This window comes from Sylvia atricapilla, chromosome 25 (assembly GCF_009819655.1).
Source record: "Sylvia atricapilla isolate bSylAtr1 chromosome 25, bSylAtr1.pri, whole genome shotgun sequence".
Taxonomy (NCBI): domain Eukaryota; kingdom Metazoa; phylum Chordata; class Aves; order Passeriformes; family Sylviidae; genus Sylvia; species Sylvia atricapilla.
In genome coordinates this window covers 3687985-3699998 of record NC_089164.1, presented here as the reverse complement: position 1 = coordinate 3699998, position 12014 = coordinate 3687985, and the positions used below count along the sequence as shown (strand labels likewise).

The 12014-nt window shown below is 44.2% G+C and overlaps 1 long non-coding RNA gene across 2 annotated transcripts; it reads left to right on the top strand.

Moving 5' to 3' along the window:
* Positions 1–1456: 1456 nt before the first annotated feature.
* LOC136371521 (uncharacterized) lies at positions 1457–11726 on the top strand. 2 transcript variants are annotated; one of them, XR_010745355.1, is made up of 8 exons: positions 1457–3154; positions 4388–4472; positions 6461–6609; positions 7458–7539; positions 8105–8187; positions 8290–8406; positions 9898–10038; positions 10249–11726. It is a non-coding gene; the product is annotated as an uncharacterized lncRNA (long non-coding RNA). The 2 variants fall into 2 exon arrangements; XR_010745356.1 differs by lacking the exon at positions 8105–8187.
* The last annotated feature ends 288 nt before the right edge of the window (positions 11727–12014 follow it).

The following is a 12014-nucleotide window of genomic DNA, read 5'->3' as shown; positions in this document are numbered from 1 at the left end:
TGGCGTGCGGGGCGGGGACGCGCTCCAGCCGCAGGTGGGACGGCGCAGGCGACACCGCAGCCACCGCCTCCGCCCCTCACGCCCCGCCCCGAGCCGCACAGCCCGGGCGGTGTAGCCTCGTACACCCCGCACAGCCCAGACAGCCCCGGGCAGCCCCGGACACTGGCCGCGGGCACCGGCGCCGCTGTCCCCGCACAGCCCGGGCGCGGAGCTCGCTGCCCGCGGGCGCCACAGCCCGGCGCCTCCTCAGCGCTGCGCTCGCGAGAGCTGCGGGCCCCGCGCACAGATGCCCCAATATGGAGCCCGCGCGGCGATGTCTCGCGAGAGCAGCGCTGAGGGGGCGGGGCCCGCGCGAGTCCCGCCTTCCCGTCAGGGAGCGCCTCGCTTCTCCTTGGGCCGTGCTGAAATAAAAAAAAAAAAAAAAATAAAAAAAAAATTAAAAACATAGATAAGAAGCTTAGCTAGGGCAGCACAGGGTGAGTAACAGCCTGCCGAGGTGTATCTGTATATCCGAGCCTTAGTGAAGCCTTGCAAGCTGCTGTGAATTGTTCCCTTCCAGGAGTGTCAAGTCAGGGCTGTTGGGGAGAGCCAAGCTTGCGCTGCGCAGATTTCCCAGTGGCCTCATCGTTCTCTGTGCTTTTCTGACAATAAACTACTTCTCAGTGCTTCTCAAAAGGCCTTGCAGTGTCACAGATACAGATGTGTTTGCTTTCAAGTGCATGTATAAATCTCAAGTCATTAAGTGCAGCGGGTTAAGCTAATTTTGGAGCGGAACCCATGGTGGCTTCGCCAGGTAGTAAGTACAGAATGTCACAGCAAATAATTAATGTTAAGGGATTTATTTGTGATCAAGGTCAAATTATTTCTGTGTTCAAAGCCACTTAGCTTTTGATCTCAAGCTTTAGAAAGGTGATTTATTTTTTTTTTTAGCAATACAGTGCAAGATAGACACATGAGTGACAATGGGTCTATCCCACAGGATAGACAATGGGTTTATGGAAGCTTGCTTTTAAAACATTTGGCTTCCCGTATCAAAACTCTTCTCTTTTCCTATGCAAAGTTGCACCTTGTCCTATGGTGCTGCAAGTCATTTAAGCCCACAGGAGTAAATGCTTAAAAGTTACCACAGCTTGCACCTATAAAGTGAATACTTCTTGGTGTGTTAGGGTTCTTAACACCTTTAATTCCCAAACTCTTTTGCTTCCTGTTAGTTTTGCTTGTTGTATGACTTTGCCTTGAAGAGGGTGATCATGCCAAAGGGTGTCAGACACACCTCGCTCTCTCTGTGGTTTGGAGTGACTGGGGCATGTGCATGTGTGCAAGACAATAAATATAATGTTGGAGTCCCTGCTGTGGTATCAAAAGAAACAGGTCTCAGTGATTGTGGTTTTGTTTCTTTGTTTTAGTTTGATTTGACTGTGAGTATATGACAGTTTTCTTTCTCAATCTCTGGATCCAGCACGGACTCTCAATGGTTATGCCTTTGTCTGCTCTGCTAAGTCCTCCTATGAAAGTAAACACAGAATCTCTTATTCATCATTTATTTGGGCTTTGTTTCAGTGTATACTGAAACTTCAACTGCTGTTTTGAGACCGTGACAAGGCTTGAGACTCCAGACTGAGCCACTGGGTGAGGTTCTCCAAGGTGTGGTGAGCTAATCTATCAGCCTGCTGCTGCCAAAAGGGACAGGACCACACAGGGAAAGGAAAGCAGGGGAGCCAGCCTTCTCTTTCTGGATAACCAGCTCTTTCATCAGCTTAGACATGTGTGGTACTGAAGCCTAAAACTATGGGTCTTGTCCAACTTATTGCTGTAAAAGAATTTTCTGGTGGTAAATGCAGGCAGTTTGAGTTGCTGTTGTTTTTTTCTAGTTTTCAGTAACCATGAAGGCTTGTCAACAAGGTCACTTTCTGGAATAGTGAGATCCTTTACATTGTGCAAAAGCCTTCTGTTCCACCACTGTCTTTTTATATCTTAGAAAATGTAAGAAGGAGATTGGATGAAATTCTGGAGTCAGAGAAACTGACTGATAAGGGTTGAATTGTGTCTAATTATGACGTGTGATGTAGAGTTAAGAGTCTGTCCACCCAAAATTGTGTGATGCAATAAAATACATTTTGCTCAGAATTCAAAGGGAGAATTTTGCTAATATTGTTGGAAACTTTATCATTACACCCGATGTTTAATGATAAAATCTCTTTTATTTCTCCCTCCAGCTCATTGTTTAAGAAAAATGTCTGTCTTGCTTCCTCATGATCTTTTCCCTGTTTCTTTGCCACTTCCCTGTTTCATGTGTTTTCTCTGTTCTCCATTTTGTATCCACTTGTCAGCAGAGCCACCCTTGACAGTGAAATTATGGAGAGGGACACACCTCTATAATGTTGATGTGAGTCCCCACAGTCACTGTTCACAGTTCAGGGATGCCAGAAGCCTCACTTATATTTGGTTTGTAAATTAAGAGAACAAAAATCACCAACATTGCCAGGAAATTAAAAGGGGGAAGAAGGAGCACTGTGGGGTGGGGTTAGTCAGTTTAGCTACTGGAAATTCTGATTCAAACACATACATGGGAAATAAATCATGTAGGTCAAGTCCTGATTTAACCCACTTATTAAATTCAGTAATATAGGACACATTTTGGGGAGGTGAGATAAGTTGGTTTATTTTTGCTTCCCAGATGCAGTGTTTATATGGTTTTCTTCTAGGTCAGAACAGGAGGAATCAAAATACCATCCCCTCTTTTTTCTCCAGTATTAATTAGGTCAAGTAATTGATGTATCCAGTGCTCTGGGCTTCTCCAGTGACAGGCTATGGTGTGAACAGCACCCGGAGTAGTTGTGATTCATCTGAGTGGAATGCAAAGGCACAGAGGTGCCTGCCTGGGGCTGATGGTGTGTGCCAGCTCTGGGGTAACACCTGTGCAGGTGCCTGCAGAGAGCAAACAGAGCAAGCCCTGGTGGTCGTGTGAGGTCACACAAAAACTCTGCAGAGACAGAGGTTCTAAAAGGAATTGTTTATCTCTTCAGCTTCTCCTGTGGAAGGTTCAGGAAGATCGCACTCAAGACGTTCCCTGGCCTAAACTGGTTGTTTTCATACTGGTTCAAAGATTGGATCTTGAGGGATCAAAACGTTGGTGTGTTTCAGATTTCTCAAGGTAAGCAGAGAGAAAAAAAAGTATTCAAGCTTCCCTTTTGTATATCCTGATTTTCGTAATCTATCTCCTATGTGGGTTTCTGTTCTTTCTAATGTCATCAGGTTATGTGGGAGCTTTAAGCTTGGAAGTTCCTTGAGTCATTACAGTTTATTTGCATGTTTGCAGGAAAGTAGCTTTCCTGTAATCAGATATTACATGGTATCATTTCAAGGACAGGGCACTACTCAAAAGCTAAAGAAATAGCAGCATTTTCCTCTAAACAAAACAGCATGGTCTTTAAAATCCACCTTGCAAAATCAGGTCTGTTAGGTGTTCACAGGCATAACCATCCCACTTACTGGTGGCCTTACTGATCATTGTTCTTTGTCTAATTTCTAATTAGCAAGACCCTATGACATGGAACATCATTGGCTTTTGCCACTAACTGGCCTGGTTTTATCAGGTTCTGAGCTGGGATTTTCAAAAACATTATCAGGTTTTCAGCAGCAAAATTTTACTTGAAAACAGTAACCAAGGATACCAAATTTATTTGATTTTAGAAACAGATTTTTTTGCTTTCTGGGGCTTTTAGTTTGGCTGACCAGGTAACTTTTGCCAAATATAAATTACTTCCTTTCTGCTTTCTGCTGCTTAATGACAGATATTATATTTGAGACTTCACATCATATCTGGGTGAGGTTTATTTTGTACCATGAAATGTTTCTGCAGGACCTGGAGGTTTTGTTCACTGCTGCTTTGAAATATTGGCAAGATGTCCTGTCTTTTTCATCTAACAGTCAGATGTTCTTTAGGTGAGACTCCAGACTTCCAGATTCTCAGTTTATCATTGTTCCACTCCTGCAGCTGCTCTGTGGTGACAATTTCACCAAGTCAATCAAGTTTTCTTTGTACTCCTGAGGACGTGAGCTGGCACAGCTCCTGTAGCAGCCTCCTGTGCAGAGGAGATGGCTGGAGGCTCATGGAGATGTCTCCTGCATAAAGAACCAGTGCAGGCAGCTTCACATTTACCCCCAGGATGTCACTGTGAATCATAAATTTGGCTCTGATTTTCTCCACTGCCTTCCACACGCAGTTTGTTGCCATGGCTTAATGTTTGATGGGTTTATGTCTCTAGTTTGTTCAGAACCTAACTTATTAAAATGTTGTTTAGATGAGAGAAGGCCCTTCATGTTATCATTATATGTAGAGCTCTGGCCTGTCTGGTAACTTGGTAATTTCTTCTCTTTTTTTCAGTCTTTCTGGCAGGTCCTTAGAATGTGTCATGTTTTGGTGCTGTGCATTAAAATCTCGTTGTGCATCTGATGAATTGAAGACAATGGTAAGACTCTGAAATTTTCAGACAGGACTTTGAAAACTTTAGGTACTTACTCAGAAACAGTAGAAGTTAATTATATATGTGAATGATATATATGAATGAAAATCCACTGTCTCATACTGCACAGACTGATGATGAGGGGAAGAGAAAGATGTAGCAACATCTCATGCAGTTCCATCTTCTGTCAAATCTAGGCTCATTCAGCATCCTAATTTTAGCTAAACATTGTCCTCTAATGGTTCTCTGGATACCTCAGACCCTAAAACTGAGAAAAATTACATGGAGGCCTTGACAATTACTGCATCAATAATATTTTGACTGGCATCATTCAGGTAGAGGCTGAATCTATTTTATATCCTTAGTGATATTTTCCTATGTGCATTCTTCATACAGCTGTAAGGAGAATATTGTCTGCAGTTTGCAGGTGCTGGGGTGGAGTTGGTGGTCATTTTGCATCTTCTTAGTGCTCATTTTCTCTTTGTATCACATTCAAAGGTTATTTGGGTTGTAGCAGTCCTTACAGCTGGCTGTCACTGTGAGTAGTAGCTGTTTACTAATACTGACTTACCTCCAAGGATAGGTTTTGAACTTAAATGAAATGTTTTAACTGTACTTCTTGGTGTGTTTTTTTCTTCTTTGTTTATTTCCTTTATGTTTTATAGCCTCTTTGGTAGAATCACAGACTCTTCTGTGTCAGAAGGGACCCCACAAGGACCATCCAGACCAACTCTGGCCCTGCAGAGACCCCCAACAATCCCATCTTGTTCCTGAGAACAATGTTCAAGCTCTCCCGAAGCTCTGGTAGCCTCATGGCTGTGCCCATTCCCTGGGGAAATAACCTTTCCCTCATCTCCAGCCTGACCCTGCCCTGACCCAGCTCCAGCTGCTCCCTCAGGTCTTGTCACTGCTCACAGAGAGCAGAGATTGGTGCCTGCCCCTCCTGAGGAAGCTGCAGACCCCTGAGGTCTCCTCCCAGTCTCCTCCAGCTGAACAAACCAAGTGACCTCAGCTGCTCCTTGTATGGCTTCCCCTCTTAGTCCCTCATCACCTTCTTGTCCCTCAGGTGCTTTCTAACAGCTTTAGATCTCTCCTATATTGTGATACCCAAAAGTGGCCCAGCACTCGAGGTGAGGCCACACCAGCACAGAGCAGAGCAGGATAATGCCCATCTTTGCCCTCCCAGGACAGGGATGTCCCTCCTGGCTACCAGGGCACTGCTGGCCCGTGTTCACCTTGCCATGACCAGCACCCCCAGGCCCCATTCCACAGCACTGCTCCCCAGTCCATCCCTACATCCAGGGCTGTCCTGTCCCAGGTGCAGACCCCAGCACTTGCCTTTGTAAAACTTCATACAGCTGGTGATTGCCCAGCCCTCTAATTTGTCAGTCTCTCTGCAGAGTCTCTTTGCCTCCAAGGGATTTGACAGCTCCTCCCAGTTTAGTGTTGTCAGCAAACTTAGTCTACCTTCAATTCTCTTATGTCCCAGTGGTTTTTGAAGATGTTGAAGAGAAATGGACCTAAGATGGAGCCCTGCAGATAGCAGACTTTGGGAAGAATTTTTTTTCACATCTGTGTCATCAAAGGAAGGTTCTTTCTAACTCTTTATGATGTGCTGTGCTGGCTGCTTTGGACAGGCATAAAAGGTCAGGTGAGGTAGAATCTACTGCAAAACAGTTTGCTGGAGTCTAGCTGGACAGCAGAAGGTAGAATATTTGGCTTGATATCTAAGCTTTCATATTAAATTATCCTGCCAGTAACTTAAATATTGTCATGGAGTTGAGGAAATGGGGCTGGGCAGATACTCCTATGAATTCTCTTTCTTTTTTTTGTTTTTTTTCACAAATACTTGCCTTTTTGTAATGGATCAAAAATCCAATTTGTTGCTTTGAGTCCTGTGTTCCTTTTCGGGCAAAGACATCTTTGTGTGCAAGCTGGAAAGGCATCCTGCTGAGTTTTGAATTACCTTGTTGTTGTTTTTATTTCTCTGACAGAGTGAGGATCCTGCCAGGGGAGGGTGAAAGCTCCAAGATCTTTATTTCCAGAGGTTACTGCACCAGCTGTTTTGGGGCTGCTGCAGGAAGTGAAGGACAGAGATAGCTTGATTTCCTGATGAACTGGAGTTTATGCACATGCTTTTTCTGTCAGTATTCTGCAATAATTTTTAAGCTTGGTGGCTTTCTCAGCCAAGTTTGAACAGGGCAGATGGTTGGAAAGTTCCAGGAAAAGCAATTGTTCTGAGTAAAATATTCCAGTAGTTGCCCCACCTAGGGGAAGGACCCAGTCTTGGCTAATCATCCTGTGCTGGGGTCCTACACCTAAAGGAGGGAAGAAGGAGGAGAAAAACCTCCTGAAATCTGCGGGAAAGCAGGGTTAATGAGTTCTGCTCATGAAACAACTTGTTTAACTCCCTTATCTGAACATTGTGCACAATAGTCTGATGTAAGGATATTGATCTTTCAGACTCTCCCCCACAGAAAAATCTTCAAAGAATGAAGGTGACAGTAAATATTCACCAGTCTCCCTTTAATGCAGGTGATGGGAGGGTTGAGAGCAGCCCCCAGACAGGAAGTGACTGTTTCTCCAGGAACCCCCTTTGAGATGAGGCTGGCCTGGGAATGCAGCAGGGACCCACAGCAGCTCAGGGGTGTCACCTCCAGCAGTCCCTGTGAGCTCAGGTCCTCCAGAGCTGGGATTTGGGCTGCCCTTTGCTCCCATGCCAGCAGAGCCTTCTTGCTGCTTACATGGGGTCACTTGGTTGTGGGAACTGCACTTGACCACCTTGACAGTCAGAGTTGGCTGACTAAGAGTTATATCCACAGATGAACTTGGCTTTTCAAGAAGAATAAATACTTTTTCTCTGAAAAAAACCCTCTGACAACAAAATTCTGCATGAAGGGCAATGTCAGAGATCTCATGCTGAGCCCAGAATAAAACAGAGCCAAGCTCTTCCCAGCAGTGTGATACTCCCCCCTTCAATTGGATTTCCAGGCTGGAGAAAGAGATGGAAGTATACCAGCAATCCCTGAAGGACTACTGATGGGGGATTCACATTTCAGTAGAGAGGAGAATGGTACAGTTAAGCAACAGTTCTGGTGATTCTTTATCAGCTGTTGATCCTCTTTTTATTCTTTCTGTTCCAGAGTTTGTAAAGTAGCCTAACTAATGCCTCCAGAAATTCTGTCGTTCTAAACAAAGAGCAACACTTATTTATTTCAAGCATTTTCAAATAGATATGCTACACAGCAATGCCAAAAGCAGAGAAATTTCCATGTATAATTCCTAGTTTTGTAGCTAGTTCTAACAAACTATTTGGACTTGGTTTTCAAAATTCTAGAGAAGTTTAAATATCCTAACTTAGCACTTCTTAAATATGTCTTTTTTGCTAGTAAATAAAATTAATCTAGTGTATTTCAACAGATTACAGGTATGCAGTTTTATTATTTTCAGATGCATTTAGATCATATGAAGCTTCAAAGAAAACATTTTATTACTACCCATTATCACTATTCTGAAGCTGATATTGACTGCATCAGCATAACAGGATGTCCCTCCATCACTTCTTCCTCAGTCCCTTTCTAATCCACCAGAACTAAACCCCAGTAGGCAATCTGATATTTTTGTTCATGTTTTTGTAGTCTTGTACTGAAAGAATGGAGAATGGAGGAATATATTCCCTTAGTTCTGAAGAGGCAGGACAATTGTAGACTTAGCACTAGAGGTTATTACACTTAGCACTTGAAAAAAAATCCACTTAGTTATATTATTTGGAGATCAGCCATGGAGTTTGATGCGGTAATATCGGTATAAAAATGTGCTCTAGGTTTCTGCTGAAAGCAGAAGCATTTAACTGCACCAGCAATGCACATCACAAGGCTTCACCATATCCTGTCTGAAGAATTTTCTCCTGGCACAAATTGCCTTGTGTGAAGAGCTGCAGGTGAATTATTTTTGATGGATGGCCAGCACTGTGAGTATAGACAATTGAGACCCCATCTTAGGTCAAAGCTTGAATTCAAATGATGGATCCTTTGTGTACTGATCCTGTGCTCTGGGCTAAATCTGTTAACATGTGAACAGCTCTAAGTTTTGCTGCTGGGCATTTTGTGGTTTCTGAGTGTGCAGTAACAGCAAAGTGGCTCCTCTGCATTCTGTTCCTCCTGGCTGTTAAATTGTAGCAATGATATGATGGCTAATTGGAATATTAATATTAGTAGTAAATTATCTGTAGTGTTTTCAACTGGCTTCTTGTAATGTCATTTTCATTTTTTTGCCATTTAAATTTTGATTGCTTCCAGGTAGTTTCTAGATGGAAGCCACAGTATTGCAGTGCAGAAAGTGTAATGGTAAAGGATTTTAGTAAATGTTACTGTGTAGAGTCTCTTACTGCAGAGGAAACTGAATCCTGGAACTTCTTGGACTGAAAGACAGGAAAAACCGAAGGCCCAAATGGTATTGAGTAATTCTCAAACCACATATGCTTCCCTACATTGTTCTGGACAGTGGCTTCAGGCCAAGCTCCTCTCAGCTCTGCTCAAAAAGAGTAATGTAAAACCCATGAAAAGCACAGTCCTCACTTCCAGATTGTGTTGGCTCTCCTATGGCAGCCTTGATTTAAGATGAAATGGATTCCTAGCTACTGGCACTATGAAAGGTCTCCACTGAAAACTTGAGGGTTTTTTTCATCTTGTTCAACAAAGTTCCAAATCTTCCCTTCCTACCACAATGACTGCAGAGTTTAGCACCAGGGGACAAATCAGACGTCAGAGTTTCAGCGTGCCAGTCACGGGTATTCATGTTGCAAAACAAATATCCTGCTGAGAGCAAGCCCAGTCAATGCTGATCTTTTTCCCTTGCAGGTATGCAGTGCCATAACATTGTTCCCACATACAGACACAAGGCTTCTGTGTTCAGCCATGCACAAATCCCCGGACACGAGCTGTGAAGTGACAAAGCACCTGCTTTATAGCCAAATATTCCATCTATACCTCTAAAAACCCACAGAAATCAGAGTTTAAAGGGTTTAAAAATCCATTCTTTTAATTATTTATAATTTATTAAATTATTCTTCTTTAATTATTTTTACGACTTGTTAAATTATTTATATCATTTAAATGTCTGTAATTTTTGTTGGGAGCCTGAAGTTCTTACCTGACGTAGTTGCAACAGCTCCAGTTGTTTTGCATGCAGCAATGTTCTAATGTTTTTCCCAGCTGGTGGGACTCCACAATGCTTTCCTGGCAGGGCTTGCTGCAGAAAACCCAGGCTGCTCTCCCACTGCACTGAACTAGAAGATACAGATCCCCAGACATGCACATTATCATTCCTGATGGTGCAGCCTGCAAATTGTTGTGGTTTTATTCCCTATCCCCTGCTCGTATCCCTGTTGTGGTTTATTCACATGCTTTATTGACATACCTCTCTTGTACAGGAGTAGCTGCAAAAGACATAAAGCAGCTGAGGAACCTCAGATGTCATGTAGAGCATGGCAGAAGCAGTTTTTGGACCCATACAAGGCTGTGTGTCACTCTGCCCTGGGAAGCTTGGAGGAAGGACCAGATAAACCACTTAGGTAAGAGAAGAGTCTGGGGACATTTATTCTGCTCTAAAAAACAGTGCAAGGCTGGCTGGGGAAAGATGAGTCTATCTTGGCTTAGGCCTGCCTCAACAATCCCATTGATAGTGCTGTTCTCACTGTGTTTTCTACCCCAAATTAGAAAAGTATGGAAGAAACATGGCAAAGGAGATGTTCAGTAGGTTTTTTCACTTGTTTTTGTAACAGAACTCGGGGTGGAGAACTCGTTCAGACTGGTGGCAGCTGCTGCCCCAGGGAATACAATGGCAGCCTGCACATGTGCATCAGTGTGGCTTGCCAAGTCCAGCTGTGGCTTTGTCATCCCCACATGAAGAAACCCATAGGGAGCAGAACAGCCTGTCAGGTGTGAGCACACACCCTTCTAGAGCCAACAGCACGAGCCACTCTGTACAGATATGGGATGACAGACAGTCTACTTATAAATTGAGATTACAATCTTCTCTGCTCTTTTAATGTTGTGTCTTCTTTGAGGTAGGACATTGCTGTGCAATGCTTGCAGGGGGGGACTCTACCACACTTGAGATCTTTCAGCTCAACCTCACCTTGATCACCTTTTCAGTGAAGGCTGAAATTTGCCCCTCTGTTGTGTTATCACAAAATCTTGTGTTAGTTTCTCACACAGAACTTTGTAGAACAGGCAGATGTCGTAAACATCTGATGCTTGTAGAATATAGCAACAATTGCAAATATGAAAAGGGTTTTTCTGTTTTTCAAAGTTGTACTCACATACTTGCTTTTCCGTGAAGATATCCATAATCCAGTGCCTAAGAGTCCAGGTCTTGGGAATGCTTTAAAATGTCCCATAAATTAAAATCACACCAGACACAGCTCTAGCTCTGGTCCCAGCTGATGGCTGAGACTCCTTCTGTGGCTCCCTGACAGGAGCAGGGGATCAGAATCCCAGCCAGACCCTGATAGAATATGTAATGTGCTTGTGACAGAGCTGCAAGTGGTTTTGAAGAGTTTGTGCAGGAAAAATTATGTTGCCAGAGGTTTATGTCCAAAAAGGAGACAGAGGAGTCCTGTAACTTTGTTCATGAATAAAGGGAGAGGCCATGGGGCATTTCTCCATGGGGTCTCTCAGACTGCTGGAGGACTTGGCCTCCTTTTTATCCTAATTTTCCCAGCCTCATCACCCTCTCTCTTTCCCCACTAGCTGAGGTACTTGGAAGGTACAGATTTCCCTATCTGCCGGGTGTATGTCCCCCTTAATAGGTGCCCCCCTGTATAACACACAATACATGATCATTAAAATTAGCTTCAAGTCCACCCTGGGTGGAAAATATTCACAACCCCATTAAGTCTTTGTTATTCTTCCCAAAGTTCAGGAGTTTAGCATGACCTTGGCTGAGCAGCAGTCTGTGTCAATTAGTAATGTTTTCTGAAATTGATGACTTCTCCCGTTTCTTCCTTATCTGTAAGTCTCTGGCCCCATCTACAAGCAGATTCACACGATCTGTAAAGACACGTTTATCTTATTCCTATCAAGTTAAAGAGTGTTGAGAAAAACTGTAGATCTTAGAATGTACAAGAGTTCTAACGTGAATACACAACCACCAAACACAGGTATTTGTTCAACGCATGCAGCAAAACGCCTAAACGGCCCAGTCACTGCAAAGGCTTTTTTCGTGGTCGTTATTCAATAAATGATTTAATATTAAGAATCTCCGAGCCTGGTGGGCATTGCACTCTGCTCGCGGCACACCATTTCACACGCGGATTCAGTGAACGGCGTTGCGAGCTGCGAGGCGGCTGCGGGAGGCCGGCGGGGCGGGTACAGGTGTGGGAGGTGCTCAGGTGCGGGAGGCCGGCAGGTGCCAGAGGTCAGCGGGAGCGTGAAGCCGGGTGCGAGCGGTGAGCAGATGGGGAAGGTCACCGGGCGCAGAAGGGCCGGTGCGCGCCCCGAGCGGCCCCCGGCGGCGGGCGCTAAACGGAGCGCAGCCCGCGGCACT